This window comes from Symsagittifera roscoffensis, chromosome 4 (genome assembly GCF_963678635.1).
Source record: "Symsagittifera roscoffensis chromosome 4, txSymRosc1.1, whole genome shotgun sequence".
NCBI classification, from domain to species: domain Eukaryota; kingdom Metazoa; phylum Xenacoelomorpha; order Acoela; family Convolutidae; genus Symsagittifera; species Symsagittifera roscoffensis.
Window position 1 is genome coordinate 34,486,832 of NC_087065.1, and position 18,898 is coordinate 34,505,729.

The 18,898-nt window shown below is 32.1% G+C and overlaps 2 protein-coding genes across 4 annotated transcripts in view; one reads left to right on the forward strand and one right to left on the reverse strand.

Moving 5' to 3' along the window:
- Window positions 1-18,898, reverse strand: part of LOC134845226 (centrosomal protein of 152 kDa-like) — a 152,511-nt gene that overhangs the window by 101,212 nt on the left and 32,401 nt on the right. The window lies entirely within an intron of this gene.
- LOC134845227 (retinoblastoma-like protein 2) overlaps window positions 1-18,898 on the forward strand; it is a 179,391-nt gene that overhangs the window by 78,244 nt on the left and 82,249 nt on the right. The window lies entirely within an intron of this gene.

The window sequence follows — 18,898 nt, forward strand, 5'->3', positions numbered from 1 at the left end:
AGGTATGATAGTTAATATTTTTCGGTGCTAAGCTTCTACTTGTTTTGATACCAAATAATTTTTAAAAATCTTTTATTGAATAACTATCAAAAGTGAAACGAATGGACGTCATTAAAAGTGTCGTGGCGTCGAAAAACCGTCTGCAAATTTCCATGGCGTTCTCGTGATGAGATTTCATTCGGTTGTTAGAGTACTGAAGTTTTTAGGGAATGGAATCTATTATGCTATCTACTTATTACTATTTTTCAAATGTGTTGACCAAATATTGCCGCAGTAAAAACTGCGCAACAATTTCTGCGGCACAATTTTGGATTTACTCAAATCAAAATAGTTTTTTATGTTTTTCCGAGTTACTAAAGAAGACAATTTTCTTAACCATTAACAAAAATAATTTTTTTCAGTTCAGTATTAAAATTTTTTCATTTGTATGGGCAGACCAGCTGTTTTTAAGAAACTTCGTTACTTGAGGTATATAAGTTTTCGGGTTCATTTCAATCTGTAGAAAAAATATAAGGTTTACTGCAAATAAACCCAGATTTGATTGACAAAAGTTTGACACACTCTAATTAAACGCATAAATTGAAAAAGAAACTGTTCTGCCTTTGAAAAAAAAGTATTTCTGCGTTTTCTGCGTCCAAAAGTTGTCAATAAAACTCAACAACAACAGTTACTTTTGTTTTTAGCAGCTTGCAATTTAACGCTACCGAGATATGTTAAATCTCACTCTGGAGTTCAAATGATTTTAAGTTATTACTCATGCTCTGTGCCTGTTTATCAGTCGACACCGTGAGGTTTTTTTAATCAGTATTTGTATTTAAATTCGATGAAAAAGCATCAGAATACAGTTAGTTCTATTTTTTGGTTGTCAAAAAAATGGAAGACACTAAAAAAACTACCTCTTTAAAAAGTTGCAACCATATGCATCGCATTTGACCAAGGTCAGGGACAATGTCTTCTAGCTCTATCAAATCTTTTAAATTGGAAGATTCGCCGCGCAAAAAACCCGTACCACATTTCCCTACTTCATTGACGAAAAATGAGAACTTTTACTACGACTACAGAAACTTTTCGAGAACTTTCAATAATTTTTCTTCCGCAAATTATATTGAATAATCTGTCATCGGTCATGCTGCTCAGAAATTAAGTAATATTTTTTCTTCGACCAAAAATTCTAAATTATAGCATAATTAAAATGTTTTAGTTTAGAATTTTTTGTCGGGTTTTTTGGCGCGTATTATTCGAAGAACTGTTTTGAATAAATTTTGATTAAATTTATCATTACAGTGTTATTGTTCCGATCATTTACAATGAGGAAAAATTTTTGTTTTTAGTTTTACAAAAAAACGAATGTTTCTTTATTTTTGTGTTTGGTTCAAAGTTTTTTTGTGGTACTTGAACAATTAATTGTCGGAATGGGTCGAATGATCATATTGAAGCGTTTGCAATTAAGTGTGTTGTCGTTTGTTTTGTTTTCCACGCAAAATCAAGTACCTCAAATAATCATTGGAATATGTCGATTTATTTATATTATCAAAACACTTTTAGTCGTGATTCGAACTACCTGAAATAATTTTTTTCTAATTTCACAGTGTCGAGAAAAAACCGGATAAAAATTTTTGATTTTTGGCCTAACTTCGAACCAATGACGTGAGCGTGCAGACTTACAGTAGCTTATTAGGCTTAATTCAAGCCGTGAAAACTTAGCTTTACACGAGTAAAGTTAGTTTTTGGACTTTTTTTATTGGAACTCAAAGAAAACAAAATTAAAAAGCTAAGAAAACTTTTGCAAAAACTACATTAATTTGAAAAAGTGTACTTAGGAAAAAAAATGAAAAAATGTTGACTGAATGTTTTGTGCTATCAGCACAGTAACTGGCTATCCCTGTTTCCATTTTCAATTGTTATTCATTTTTTTGAAAAAATTTTTTGTTTATGTCTAATTCACTAACGATCTACGCGTTTATATAATTCTCTCAACACACTACGCACAAAACACAAAAATTACTGAAAAGAAAATTAATTTTTTTTTGTAATTTTTGTAATGAATGTGGTCGGAGTATTCTGTGTTACTTGCACTGGCAACTATCTGTACTGGTTTAAATTGCAATATTTAAAAAAGGAATATAAGTCACGCGAATAACATAATAACTGTCAGCTTTTATTTGAGAGCCTTCAGTAAACTGTTGTGGATCGACCATTGTGAACTAACTTTCACAGTTGTGAACTGACAGTTGGGAACTAACTTCAAAACGATTTACAGAAATTTGTTTTTATAAAAGAGTATAACGAATTGCGGTATAGCGAGTAGCACAGAACGCATCGACAACAACGATTGATGAAATGTATTCAAAACTCTGAAATAGAAACGAAAAAAAAGTAATGTGAATAAAGAGATGCGTTCTTATATATTTGAGATATCATAGTCAATTTTAATTCTTGTTCTTGTCCAATTTTAATTTGCCGGAGAAACCTAAAAAATCGACACCCGTTTTTCTGGAAACTGAGACACTTTGCTTGGGTGTTTTTGAACTCCAAATTAACTTTGGAAAAGCTTTAAACTGATTCTACCCTTGACTTAGTAAGAATGTTTTTTGAAGTATACAGAAACTTTCAAAGCGTTCATTTTAAATCAAAGGTTTGATTTTTAAATTTTTTTCTGCAGTTATTTTTATAATTAAATAACAAAATTGAAAACTAAATTTGTTATCAAAAAATTACAATAAATTTACTTCAATAATGAATGTTTTGCAATAATGCTTGCCTTAATTGTTCCAAATGAGACTTGTTTTAAAAAAATCCAAACAACTGTTCGTAATAAAAAGTAATAAAAAACTTAGTACTGAAAAGTAATAACTTAACAAGTAATAATTTAACAAGTAATAAAAAACTTAAAACACAGCTGCAGAAAAAGTTCCTCCTGACTTTCAGCGTTCAAAAAAAGAAAGTGTTTCGTCGATTTAACAGTTCGATAAATATTGTTGCCAACCGACAGGAATATGAAAATATTTCATTGAAAAAACAAGCACAAAATGAAAAGCAAATGCCCGGGTATCAGTGCCACTTTAATGCTGACCAGCGACGATTCCCCGCTGCAAAAACCCTTAAAACCAGCAATGAAGTAGCGATGTAATAGCGCTGAACATTGATGACTCAATGCTGATTCATCATTGTTACAGCAATTAATTTGAGCTGGATCTTCCGAACCTAAGAAGTTCTGAAAAAATTGCTTTTGATAGGCTAATTTTGGTCGAAAAGTTACAATTTTTCAATATTTCTCACTATTTTGCTGAAAATGGCATTTTTTTTTTTAAAAATCAGAATAGATACCCTAAAATATCGTATTGAAAAGACTCAAAAACCTTGAAAAACATTTTTTTGAAAAGTTGTCAAGACCGTCTCAAGAATTTAATCGAATCGACTGATTTTGTGATCCTTGTACTACAGCAATCAGTTTTGCTTGTTATCTGTCTGTCATTCATTTAAAAGCTATTTCCGATTAGAAGCAGAAAATAAATTCTTATAAAAAGATTACACGAAGAGTTTAACATTTCAAGGAAAATAATTTGGAATAGATGTGGCATCCCTCTTAAATTTAGAGGCCTATTTTGCCCATCTTAAGTTTGGTGGCGCATTTTGCCCATCACACATGTTGCCTCACAATTATTGCGGCACATTGTGTGTCAGATATAAAGGACAAATTTTGTGACGGGCGAAGTACTCTTAGACGCATATTGGAAGACCGATGAGTATAAGAAAATAGAACCAGAAACTTTTTTGAAGTTTTTTTTACAAAAAAAATTCTAGTACACATACAAATTGAACTACCGTTTTTGGATTGCAAAATAAACAGCTTGTTGCAAATGAAAGTCATTAATGTCAGCGATTTTTTCTTGTTCGTATGCTGATCTGATTTCTGCTAGTAGTGGTGATAATGATCAGGATGATAAAAAGCGACTTCAGTTGTGTGATATGCGATTGGTATCATCTGAAAGACTGCAGGGTTCAGTAGAGGTCGAAGTTGTCCTGCACCTGGGCTGACCTGGTCTGTCCGTACTTCTTAGCCCCATGGTCCTGAGCGATGCTCATGTTGTCCCTGATTCTGCTCTGAAACATTCACACAGAGGTTCACAAGGTTTCAATGGAATCGGAACAAGTTTTTATAGTTAGCTCTGTATTGAGTATGATCTCTCTAAAAAGTTTCAAAGTTTCTATAAGAGCCATGACAATTTTGAAGGATCTACTTAACTCTCAGTTTTCTTTTCAAATGCGAAATGGGCCTTCTTTGCAATAAGTCTATAGTTTTTATGTACTTAGGAATTGATTTTTATTTCGCATATAATATATCGTAAAAATGAGGCAGGTGAGCAAAAATTTCACCCATGAAAAGCATAGAGAGAGACTATCAAATTTTAACTCACTTTTCCGTTGATACTTGAGGGTCGTTTTGTAGAATACCGGCTCGAACCCGATCTTCTGGATCCAGTTGTAGAGTAGTACGAAGGCGATCGGGATCGAGATCTAGACTTCTTATTTCCAAAAACCATATTGTTGAGTTTTTTGCTAAATGTTATCACAGTTGATGCTTTAGGTTGCGATGGTTTGATTTGCAAGGAACTGAAAAGCTGAATATTTTTGGATGGTACTTATACTCCAATAATTTAGAGACCTGCTATTGTGAAAGGTTGAGTTAACATTTGTTCATGTGCGAATAATGAATTTAAGTATTCAAAGAAGTGAACTTTTATTATCACCTGAAAACTATCACACACAGAATCAAACCAGAAGGTTTTGAGCTAATCTAATATTGAATAAATTTACCTCTCTTTCCCCAAACGTCGTAACAATGATGTCCTGGGGAGGGTTTCGAAAATGAGCAAAATAAAAAAACGAAGAAAATTAGCTGTTCGAAAACATTAAGGAAAAATTGCTCTCTTTTAAATGATAATTTTATTGATTTCGAAGTGGGGAAGAAATGCCTGTAGTTAGTCACTGGAGCCGCCGTTTACTCATGCACACTGTTTTAGCGATAAAATGGATTTTGTTGCGGCAATAAGATAAACCACTGTTGGTTTGAGAGTTTTCGTGAGCTTCGTTTTATGTTTCAGTTTTCCCAAATATTATGGTAAATAAGACACCACATAACTTTTGCTTCTTCAATTTTTAATTAATGTTCCAATTTTCGAAGAAATTGGAATACTTATGCTCGGGGTGGTTTTTTATTCAGTCAATTTTCGCCGATCGAAATAATAGTTTTCAACAAAAATATTTGGATCTACTTAACAATCTCCACCCCTTTCAAGAAGGGGGGATTGTTAAGAAGATTGAATGGATCAATTTTTCGACCAATCAGAATGCAGAAAAATTAGAATTCACAATTGAAAGTTCAGTGCTAATTTACTGCAATTATTTATAGGGGTGGAGATTCTTAAGTAGGTAGCATAGGGGGGAGATTGTTAAGTAGATCCAAGTTTTCTATGCCCCATTGAAGATATTGACTTCCTGAACTCAAATTTACAAAAATATTTTACCTCCAATTATTTTTTGTTAAGTTCTGGGGGTTGAAAATTGCCAAATTGGTCATGTTATGGACTAATTTATGCGGGCTTTGAAGAATGTATTCATATTGCTGAGAGCGTTTATTCATGCTTGGCAAATTATCCCGCACAACAAAATCAGTTCAAATAGCATTGAGGCTAGCTAATCCGATCGGTCGTATTAATTTCGTGCGAATAAAAATTTCACACTTTGATATTGTCCAAAATTTATAGGTTTTCAATATTTTGTTTTCCCAAAAACTATTCGGTATGAAATACAGGATAGTCGGAAAATTCAGGGCTTTGTTCTGATATATGAGCAGTCTTATTACAAATTGAAAAAGCTTAAAACCGTAAAGGGACAAAAATATGAAAAACTTTTTTTTGGAGGCATAAAATTGCCAGTATCATGACTAGTTTCTGAGAAAACTTGCTGAGGAAAAAATTTTGCTCTCAGTATGAGGAATTTATCAGCTCAAACTGATATTTTGTGACACCGATGAGCTTGATTTACTCTGGCTCCGAAGCATTGACAGACAAAAAAAACTGAAAAAGTACTTGTTCCGGTGTCAAAAAACAACAAATTTTTGTACGAGTAGTTTCGCGCTGATGATCTAAATGAGCCGACAAATTAATTTTTCTATCAAAGATATTTGAAAAATTACTGCTCCTATTCATTGATAAGTTTATCATAGGCAGTTACAATGTTTTTAAATTTTGGGTAACATTCTGTTAAAAGCGCCAAAGACCTTGTAATTTCTGAGGTATTTTTTTTCCGCATGCTAAATAGTAAGTCAAGCTCATTCCCCTTCCAAGGAACCAACTTGAGCCCATGACTTCATTTTTCTTGCTCCGAAACTGGACATGTCGTACTGCTTACTTTAAGCCTCGCCTCCATCACAAGATTTCACAATTTTTTATCCGACTATCTTTCAAACATTTCATCTAGCTTGTCAAAGCTTCAACCCTATATCTTTAATAACTTCACAAAAGACAAAATTGATTTAATTTCTTTTTTGAAAAGGGAAAAAAATAGGTCTCCTGACTGCAGATGAATGCAACAATTAACACAGAGGTAACGCGAAGCTGATACAAAACAACAAAAAAAATCTAGGCAAAATGTTTAGAAACAACTAGGTGAAACAGATTTGTTGAAAGTATAGACGAAAGACAACTAGGGCTGAAGCTGGAGATGAGAAACTTTTTGAATCTGTTATTCTGATGAAAGACGACATTAGTAACAACAAAATTCAAATTTTCCCAAGACCTTAGTTGTTTCTTTACTTAAATGAGTGAAAATTATGAAAATTTTTGAGATGTTGGAATTTTCCCATTAAGATAATTTCCTCTTGCAAAAAATTAGGGATTTGCCGTTTTTGCCAGGAAAATTTTTGCAACCGGTTGCAATATTTTTCTCAAGATTTGGTAAACTAGATTTGAAAAACAAAATCATTTTTTTTTAATTTGACACTTTAAAATTTTTTAGTTTTTCTGCAAAACAAGTCGTGGCCGCTAAAGTGGAGAGTTTTCCAAAAACCGAATTTCTCGGATGAACACTTAAACCGAGAACTGGCACGGTAGTTTTCGAGTAAAGTCTTGTATGAAAGCCATGAATTTTTACCTTAAAAAAAGGGCGCAGCCAAGTATAACAGTAGATTTTGAACAACCTGTTTTTTGCCCTAACTCTTTGATATCAGATTGGGCAGGATAGTTATCGAGTTCAAAAAAAAGTAAATAAATCAAAAATTTATTATTTCCGAGAGTCATGAATTTTTTAATGAAAATTATTTGGGGATATCCGCTTATGAAAACGAGATTCATGCAGCCCTATTTCGATTGAACCCAAAAACTCAGATTTGGGATAAAACCTTACGAGAAAATTCAAATTTTTTTGGAAAAATGGTCAAAAAAATCAAAAATTTTGAATTTTCAGGAAACATAACTTCTTGTGCCAAAAAAGTGGACATTGTCGCTGATGCAAAAGAACTTAGCATAACTCGTTATTTGAATTGAACTCAAACTCTCAGATATGGGAGGGTACTTTTCGAGAAAGTTCAAAAAGTTTTACAAAAAGGTCTGAAAATCAAAAATTTCATTTTTCAGAGGGCGAAAACTTATTGTAAAAAACCTGTGTGCGACCGCTAATGCAGAGAAATTTCCGACTACCTGTTATCTCCGTAAAGCGCGCCAACTCAAATTTCGGAGGTTGGTTTCCGAGAAAAGTCACAAAGTTTCAAAAACAATGGTCGGAAAACCACAAATTTGACTAATCCGAGGGACATAACTTTATGGGTAACATATTTTGCGCTTAGCGGCTCATGCAAGATAATTATAAATTCTGTTCAAATTAAAATTTCAGATTTGAGATGGTAGTTTTCTAGAAAATGAATGGAAAATTAAAAATATGGGTCAATTATTCTACCCATAGACTTTTTCGGAAGCTGCACACATAGGGTAAGTATGAAGAGACTAGGAAGTGTACAGCACACAAGTAGTTTTTTTTATGTGTAGGCAGTCTTTTCATTAACTATTAATACCCCTTTTTGAAAATTAATAGAAAAATATTTGAGGGTTAAAATTGTTGCTAAAAGTGAAAACAGTTTCCAAAGCGTCTCGAAAAATTTTTTTATTGACCCAACCCCATACATTCTCATAATACTTATGTTTTTTATTAAACAGAAATGGAAAAAAACGAGGAAAGCAAGATATTTTTGTTTTGAAAACGATAGAACGAGCGGAAACAAAGCCGACAATCTTTGAACAGGCAACAATTGAACTGGAAAAAAAACTTTTAAAAAAATTATAAGTCTCTGAAACTTTATTTTAAGTCCCTGAAATTTTATTTTATAACACTAGCAACTAAAACTATACTTGCTTGCAGCACAAGCAAAACCCCTGATATGGCAATTTAGCTGACAAAACGCGAGCAGACAAACTAAAACCGGACAATTGAATTACCGGAAAAAATTTCTCAATGCATACATACAGAAAAAACAAGGTCCGGTCGGGTTTTGAACCCCAGGCAGTAAGGTGCAAAGACGATGACGTTACCTCTGAGTCAAATACAAAAGAAACTCCAAGTTATTGAGATTCAATGATAAAGCAAATTAAAATTTGCATGGAAAGTAGTTTACGTGTTATAAAATTAAAAGCTTCCCAAATACAAGTTACGTGGTTTCGCAAGTCTAAATAAGTGATTTGAGAAAAAACGAAACATCATAGCTTCTCTCGTGTTCTTTATAGAGGAAAAGTAAATTGAGCTGTTTGTGCACATTTTAAAAATGTTTTTAATCATTTTAATCAAAATTTTCTGTAGATAAAAAATGAAATAAGAAAAACTGCTAGGGCTAATTTTCTTTAAATGTTTTGTTGAACAAACAATTGAACGAAATCTTGGAAATTTCAAGCATAAATCAAAAAATGAATAATTTCTCCGAAAAAAATATTTACATAAAGTTTTGGGAGTAACCATAAATTATTCATTTTTTTCAAAAAATCAATGGAAAAAACCTAATCTAAAATTTTTGATACAGCTGCAAATCAAAGTCACTCTGAACTACACATCAAGGACATAAAAAACCAATAAAACATTCGAAAACACAGCGAAGCAAAGCGGAGCGTCGCATCACTAGCGCAAAAACTAAAAAAAAATATTGTAAAATGTTGGATAGAAAATGAGACAAAAGCCACTCAGTGGCAGTTTTTATTAATAAATAAAAAAAAACTATGCATACTAAGTATCTCTAGCGTGAAAAAATATTCAAAATCATTTACAGAGAGGCAAAAACGGCAATAGTTGATAGACTACCATTTAACCGAGAAAAAAAACGTATTGTTGCTTAAAACTTTTACGCTTCATTTTTTTCGAAGCACACAAAAAATGTTTTCATTTTTTGCTGATAAAACGCAATAAAAGCTAGTAAGATGATTTAATTTATGCTCGAAATACTCAAGCGAACACAAATTTTTGAAAGGCTTGGATATTTTTGTGGTTTCATGCTGAAGCAAATTGATCTTTTTACAGATTTATGTGAAAAATTGTAAGCTGGAAAAAAGTCTAGCTCCCGTTAGTGACCTATTTTGAGTTCAGCTATTAAAAAAGATACAGAAAAAAATTCTTTCGGAAATTAGCAGGAAAATTTTTTATAGAATTACCTTATTTACATGCTTAGTACATATTTTTTTTGTTCTTGTTAGAAGTTAAGGCTGGGAATAAAACAGTGTAAATAAGCCAGGAAAATTTATCATCTTACGCCATGTCTCCATTAACGTTTCATACAAATCAAATTAGCGATTCCCTGTTTGACTAATCCATTATGAAAAATTGATCTAACCAAAAAAAGTCTTGCAATATCTCTGATTATCGTAGTTGTTATTAAGAAATTTGAACCAGACTTATATTTTAGCACATTTACAATCAGAGATAATTGATACTGTAGGTTATACTGCTGTAAGTAGCGCCCCCATACTCCTTCAACCCTGGCTGAACAATTGTTTGCACTTTTGCCTTTTGTTACCGTTGTTAGACTGCTCCTTTTGTCTTTCGTTACAGTTTTGGCTCATCGACTGTAAAAATTTCATAAGGAGCTTTTGACTATACGTTTAGTATGGCTTCCACACGCAACTAACAGTTTTTTTATTCCAAATTTTTTTATAGCCCAGGATTCAGAATAATTTTTTTTCGGGATCCAGAATGGTTACCGAGTAGCCCTTCTTCTTTTGATTTTTAATTAATTTTTTGAAAATAGAAACTGTTCAGGTTCGCTTTCGAAAAGCAAACCAGGCTGCTCGTATCAGGGCGAGGCCCTGGATGTTCCGACTGCCTTTTAAGGTCTATGGAGCAGTAAAAACATGAAAAAATTAACTGTTATAAAAGAAAATGAAATTTTTTTAATTTGGAGTTTTTTTGACAAAAAAATGAAATCCTAGTAACAAGTCAATTCCGGCAAATAAGCTTCCTTCAACAAGATTTCTAAAACGGAATGAAATAACCACTTACGCGTTAATAGCCCGAATTATATCGCGCGTTAATTGTCCCAAGTTGGCCAAAATGGATGGCAATCTTTAAACCCCCACAACTTTAAGAAAAATGATCGCAGGTAAGATATCGTTTCAAAATTAAGCTCAAGACAACAATATCTTTCGAATGATATAAAAAATTGGTTAGTTAAAAAGTCGAAATTTTCTGCAGAAAAAATAACACCCCGAGCACAAATATTCCGTTAATTTCAATACGAAAGTCGGAACAATAAAATTCACACTAATGAAGCTCTTTTTCAATAGTGTCTTTTTCGAACTATTTTAAACCCGTTTCAATTTCTTTTATTACATTTATTTTTTTTCATGTTTTTACTGCTCCATAGACCTTAAAGGGCAGTTGGAATATTCAGGGCTTTTATCTGATAAGAGTAGCCTAATTTGCTTCGTGAAAGCATAACTGAACATTTTGGTTTTTCTATTTTGAAAATCTTCCACAAAAAGTAATATTTTTTTAAATATTTGAATAAATTAATTAATAATCAAAACAAGAAGAGCTACTCGGTAACTATTCTGCACACCGAAAAAATGTTATTCTGAATCCTGGGCTTTATAAAAATTTGAAAAAAAACAGTTAATTGCGTGTGGAAGCCATGCTAAACTTATAGTTAAAAACTTATAGCCAAAAAAATAACATATTTTTAAATTTGAAATTAGGAAGTTTTGAATTTGAACGACACAATTCATTTCAACGCAAGCGGTGCAGCCAAAATGGAACAAAATAGCCTGTATCAGGGCAACGCCTTGAATGTTCCGGCTGCCTTTTAAAATCTATGGAGCAGTAATAACAAAAAAAAAGTTATATTTAAAAGAAAAAAAGAAAAAAATTGAAACTTGATTTTTATTGTGAAAAACATCACTCCACACGCCATATAAAGTACCAAGTGATAGCGTTTGCTCCTATTAAAAACCAATTATGGCAAATTAATTTTTCTTCAACCAATTTGGTACGATTTCTAATACGGATTAAACCTCCGCTTACGTGTGAATAGCACAAAAAATATTGCGCATCAACTGTCTCAAATTAGCCAAAATAGCAACCTTTAAACCCCCATAACTTTACAAAAAATAACCACAGAGGAAATATTTACAAGCTCAGGTTAACAATACAATTTGAATGATTAAAAAAATTACATCAAAAATTGTTAGTGGAAAAGTTGAAATTTGTTTGAAGAGAAAAAAAAACCACACCGAGCACAAATATTCCGTTACTTTCGTTACGAAAATCGGAACAAAAATATGTGATTAAGGGTTTTCTTTCCCATTTCAGAATCACAAACAACAGAGCCACAAAAATAGGCTTCAGCATTAACACAGCGGCCGGCCACTCAGCCGAAATTGCTTGGGTGTAAAACAATAATAAAGCAAGTTCATTAGCGATGCAACAAAATTTTGACTGACAAAATAGCGAATAAACAGTTTTTGAAAATGTTTTTCAGAGAAAGATAAAAAAAATACACAATCAAATGATTTTGATCTGATTAAAAAAGTTCACATGATTTTGATAGGTGTAAAAACAATAATAAAGCAAGTTCGCTAGCGATGCAACAAAACTTTCACTGACAAAATAGCGAATAAACAGTTTTTGAAAATGTTTCTCAGAGAAAGATTAAAAAAATACACAATCAAATGATTTTGATCGGATAAAAAAGTTCACATGATTTTGATCAACAAAGAAAAATCATTGAAAATATTTATTGAACGGTAACTGAACGACAAAATTTTGGTTGATGCCTCTGAGTCGACAACAAAACTGATGTCATAAAAAATTTACAAAGCCCTCCTAAAACATACCAATTCATAAACATATAGTTTCCCTCTTAAGTACGCAATTAAAGGTGACTTGACCGGCGAAACATCAACAGTATAAAATTTTCTTTTTGAAAAAAAAACTCAATAAAATTTCAAAACTAAAATATAGAACAAATATTTGGTATTAAAAACTATTTGAGTTGGAATAAAAATCAAGACTGTGTAAAAAAAGTAAAAAAACGCACCGGATAAATCAATTGCTTATGAAAAAAAACAGCCGAGAAACATTAGCACGAAAAAAAAATTAACAGAAGGTACTACTTTTTTTTTCAATTAAACTTGTAGAGAAAAAGCGTATGTTTTTCTGATTCTTTGTTTTCATACTAATGTTTGTCGGCTCAATTTTTTTTTTTCAAAAGCACTTATTTCATCCAGTGCGGTTTTTCGGCTTCCTTTCCAAAGTCATGCTTTTTGTTCCAATAACAATAGTTTTTAACTCCAACGAAACTTGTTCTGTACTTTGTATAAGTATCAATTCTCATTCTGAAATTCTATTCGGTTTTTACTTTTTTCAATTACACTTGTGGAGAAAAATTGTAACTACTGAATAAAAATTACTGAATAAATCTATAAAAAAAAAACAAGAAGAACCTGTTGCGGTAATAAAAAGTTGAAAAGAGTTGACTGTTTTTTCCAACTTTTACAGAATCGAATCGAAGATTTCCAAAAACTTTTTTTATTGGCGGGAAAAGGCTATATTTAGTTGAAAAAAAACTTAGTTTTTAATGGATTTTTTTTACTGCTTAATTAGGAGTTTCGTAACACCTAACCACTCTCTTTACTCGTTTGACATTAGACCAAAAGCAATTGTTTTCCTGAGGCAAATATAGAAATAGAGAATAGAACGAGACTGCTCGTATATCAGGGCAAATCCCTGAATGTTCCGATTGTCTCTTAACTCATAAAGAATAGTTTTTGGGAAAATAAAATATTGAAAACCTATAGATTCGTACGAATGGGTGATATCAAAGTGTGAAGTGTTGATTCGTACGAAATTAATACGTCGATCTGATTAGCTAGTCTCAATTCAATTTGAGCGATTTTGTTGTGCGATATAATTCGCCACGCATAAATAATTTGAGTTACGCTCTCAGTAATATGAACTAATTCTTCAAAGCGCGCGTAATATAGTCCAAAATATGGCCAAATTGGCACTTTTCAAACACCCAGAACTTAACAAAAAATAATTGGAGGTAAAATATTTTTGTAAATTTGAACTCAGGAAGTCAATATCTTCAATGGCGCATAGGAAATTTGGATCTACTTAACAATCTCCCCCCTATGGTACCTACTTAAGAATCTTCTATATATTAATTATCTTTTTTAATTTGAACTCAAGAAACTGATATCTTCAATGGGGTATTAAAAAGTTTTGTCGAAATTATTATTTCGATCGCCGAAAATTGACTGAAAAAAATAAACCCACAGAGCATAAAAATTCCGTTTTCTTCGAAGGTCGGAACAAAAACTGTTCGTCGTGAACTGTTTTCAAGAGACTGTAAAAAATAGTTTGGAAAATTTTAATAGTCGCTGAAAATTTTATTGAAAATCTGTTTATACTAACATATCATTGAATTTATTCTGGTTATTAGTTGAGGTACTTGATATGGCGTGGAAAAAGTTTTTTTCCTGCGTTCAGTGGTTGTATTATTTTATACACATCCAATAGTTGGCTAAGTAGCACAAAACGTTTAATCAAAATAATTTGCTCGTTGCAAAATAGTACAAAACCCAAAGGAAAATAGTACCACAAAATTAGTACAAAGAAAAAAATTGCTACGCAAGTACCACAATAACTTCCGACCACAGTTAATAAAATGTTATCTAAAAAATACATTTTTTTTCCAAAATAAAAAAATGTGTAATTCTTTTTTGGTATTTTCTTGTTTTTTTGAATGCCAGAGAAGCGCTACATGTATCTTTATTAATTATATTTTTATTTGATGAAATGTTTTGTCGATTAAATCACCAATTTCCGTATGGTAAATGTAGGTACTCGCTTGCTTTGTTTGCTCGAAGATAGACCAAAACGTAAGAATTACACTAAAAAAACGTTTTATATATTTCCTAAAAGCGATAGAAACACAATTAAAAGGGTTTTGTTATGACATATAACGCAACTCAACCTGATAATTTTTTTGTACACCATATTTTTGTGGAACACGGAAAAATTAATGAAGACATAAGTCATCCTACTTTCAATTTTCGGAGCAAGGAGCAAAAAAAACTGTTAATTTTTTTCCGAGGAAGCAAACTCAGAAACTTTTTCCTCAAATAATTTACTGGTAACAAATATTCGATTTTTTTAGGTCCTTTTTTGCGAAATATAAAAAAGCCTGCTGAATGATTGACCAATCATGGGTTACTAATAGATGAAAACTAGACACAACTGTCCAACTGATGAGCATAGATGAAATTATTGTCAAGATTTTATCCACTTTTTCCCTCTGAAAACGCTTAAACAAAACATTGGAAGTTTTTTTAACACTGGGAAAAGTTCTGTTAGTAATTGGTTTAGTTATAATTTGTGGCTGGAAGACCTTTAAATATATTTAATTAGGGCACTTGATTGTGCGTGGGAAAAACTTATAGTCAAAGATATTCATCTTGTTCGGCTGAGGAAATTAGGATAGCCTCAGTCCACCAAATCAGGAAATTGCTGATCCGATATTGAACTCAATATGTGTTCCTTGCGTCTATCCTAAAAAAAAATTTTAGACAAAAGAATCAAAATTATTAGACCGTCGAAACCAAATGTTGTAAGACTCGCTTGCAGTAAAACTCGCTAATTATTATTAGTTTCTGGAACAATTAGAAATTGATAATCAGAGTAAAAACGTGTTTAGAAATTGATAATCAGAGTGATAAATGTGTTTTGGCTCTAATGCATTGATTAGTCAAGGATTCCAACAGTGAAGAATTTTCAGCGGTTCCATCGGTTTAAAAAATGAAATAAAATGTTTTTTTTTTATCCAAAGTGTGTTTTTGTAGACTGTGGGACTCTTTTCTACTCGTCCTCCCCCCACATTTGACTTTCAAATATAAAAAGCAAACTTTACCTAGCCAAAATGTAATGGAAATATGCTTGCTGAACAAACTAAGCTTTAGTGAACAAATTTGTTCTTCATATTTTCATCGTAAAATCACGCATTCAGCCTTGAAGACAAGCAAGAGAACTGAAAACAATTTGAAATGTGAAAGGGGGAAGTGTAAAAAAGCCGGCTTCGGTAGGGTATTCAATTAGTCCGACTTTCGAAAGATTAGTATGCTTGGGGTGATTTTTTTTATTCAGACCAATTCTCAAAAATATTTATCTCGGGGAGCTCAATCCAAAAATATTCGAGTTCCTAGAAAGAGTGGAGTGCGCTTATTGTTAGCCTATCCTGATTTAATTCTGGGATACGTGGCTGGGATACTTTGATGCTGAAAGCTAAACGCGCATTATTTACGCGTGGCGATTTATCCAGCACTACAAAATTGTTCGAAATTCAATTAATTCCACGCGACTGTTAACATTCAGCTTAAAAGTCATAACTTGTCACTAATTCATCAACCAAACACTATAATTGACCAGTTTATAGAACTTCGGGGCTTTCCCCTGATACGAGCAGTAGTGTTTGAATATACAGCAGAATTGTTGCCGTGGGAATTGATTTTTTGATGACATTTCTATCTCAATCGACCTAAATTGCTTGTGCTCATCATAAACCAACAAAAAATTTTACAAACCGAAACCCACCAAAAACTATAATCTTAAAGCCTGAATGAAACTAGTTCAAAAAATTTCACTGTATGTGTTAAAAAAATTTCACAGAAACCAAATTTTAATAAAAAAATTTGCTATTTTTAATAATTTTGATCAACTTTTCTAAATTTGAAAAAGAATATTAAATTGAGATTTCTCAAAGGTACAAACTTGTATTCTCTTTCACTCTGCTTCCATGGGAACTGGAATGAAAATTTCCCTTCCCATGACAGCCCTGATATACAAGCTATGTCTCCCTCACCCTCCCTCAGCTCACATGAGCATCAAACTGGCAGTGTAACGCGCGACAAGACCATGCAATTCGACCGAATACATTTGTAACGCACGAACTTTTCTGTATATCAACTGTAATTTTTCAGTAATCCGGCAATTTCAATCGAATTTTTCTAAAACTGCAGAGTTGGGGGACGCCTATACAAATTTAATTTTTAAGCTCAATGTTTTAAATTATGAAGAAACAGGGTAGCGTTGAAGAGTGCCCAAGTAACAGAACTGCAATAATGATTCTATGATTAAGATTGCAAGAAAAGCATTTTTTCAACTGTCTAACAAAATTAAATTTGTGTTTGCTTGAGTTTTCTAAAAAACCTGGATAAGTTTTGGCAAAAAAAATCAGGACACTACTTTAGAAGAGTATTTTGTGTGATTTGGTGAAATCTTGCTGCAATCAAAGAAACTTTCTTGCATTTTCTTGCTAACGATTTCGTAAAACTTAGTTTTTCGTAAAACCTTGAACGATCGATTTTTCCTTTCGGCACTCTTAGAATTTTGGTACGCTGCATTTGAGCCAAGATTCTGGACTGTTCTTTTCTTGTTCGAATTAAGAAAAAAACTATTTTTAGCGATAGTTTTGGTCATTTTTCAATCACACTGAACGCGCATCAGTTAAGCTGGCTAAAAGCATATTTAACTGTAAATTTTAGTTAAATATGCTTTTAGCCAGCTTAATTGATGCGCGTTGAGTGTGATTGAAAATATCAAAAAAAAACAAGCTGAAAGAACATCGTCTTTTGGATTGTGTGGAACCTGTATGATAGTCCAGCTTTCCTACAACTACGAAAATTGACAATATTTTAAAAAATGTAGCCTATTTTTTTCACTTAATTTTTGGGTTCTGATTTAAAAATTAAAACGAGAGAAAACTGCTTCAAAACCCACCAACAAAGAAGAACATAAAAATTCAGAAAAAAAAGTTGAAATAGATAAAAAAAAAATGCTTGCATTCAAAGATCATAGGCATCAAAAAATCCATCGCTTTTTAAAAAAATTTTTTTTTTGGCTTTGTTGAAATAAATTGCCTTTTTCAGCGCTCTTGAGAAAACAATTTTTTGGCCATTTTTTTGCTTGGCAGTTGTACTTACCAAAAATTACCCACTAACAGAAAAAACAGCTACAAACTAAAGAAAAAACAAAAAACCTAGTCATTCCAAGTTTTTTATGGGAATTTGGAAACATTGGAATCAAGAATATGCGAAGCTGACATTTTTTGATAAAATTAAGCCTAATTCGTCTACAAACATCTGAACGTTTTTAAAAAATCATCTCCGCATTCTTTTTAAGATAATTGAATTTTTGCTTTTTTTTAGATTACTGCCTTCCATTTAAAAAGAAAGCTGTGACAAAAGCTTATAAAATGAGTATTTGGAGGGTGATCAAAAGTGAAAACAATCCGTAACAAACATATGTCATGAACAGTTAAACTTTAAAATTCAAAGCTTGCAACTTGAACAAATCAGTTTCGACATTTGGTACAGAGGTGAGCTGCATTTTGCAGACATCAGCAATTAAACGCCAAGAATTTGCATCTCTTAAAAGACGAGAAAACTAACAAATAATTGCTTACGATTTTTCAAAAAAAATGAACGCGAACCGAACCATTCCTGGGAAATCAAAATTTTCGAGTCGACTGCTCTACAAAATTTGGGCCAGTGACTTAAAATTAGTGAAAGAGTATAAGCAGAGCACGAAGCTAGCCGAAACATACGAGTCGAAAAAAAAGAGAACATGCAATAATCCAAGAAAAAAATTCTGTTCGATGAAAATTTGTCGAACACAATTTCTATTGTTCAATATTTTACCCAAGAAACGCATGCTGTGGAAACTAAACTGAAATAAAGGCCTGAAAAAGTAAGCGATATTTCGTCAAGTCAATGCGCCATAACCTTGAGTATAGTTATAAAAAGTGTCTACTAAATGACCGGAACTAAAACGCGAAACAAAATCCAAATCAACTACTAAATGACGAGAACTAAAACGCGAAACTAAATCAACTCAGATATTAAAAAAACAAAAGCCACACAGCTGAAAAAAGAAGTAACTAATTCGGTTTTTAACATACGAAACACTGGGTGGCTATAAAACCAAAAATAATCATATTCACACTTCTCAAACTGTAATTCAAAAAAATAATACAAAATGAGAGCAAAACAAAAAAGTATAATAAACAAGGCAAAAAAAACAAATAAACCCTGACTGTTTAATTTGGTTCTCAAAATTTTGAGCAATTGCCAATTTTTCAAAAATCTTTTTCTAATCAGATAGCAATTAATGCTTAACCCTAGACTGCCTTAAACTGGTTATCATTACAAAAAAAATTGGGCTACAGAGCCCCTATAACCTAATGAAAACCAGCTGATCGAATAGTTATAGCACAAAATTTGCGCATTAGCTCTTGATTTTCAATTTTGAACAAATCTACCCCTGAAACATAAAAAAAACAAGAACTCCAAACCAAAAAATGGTTTGATAG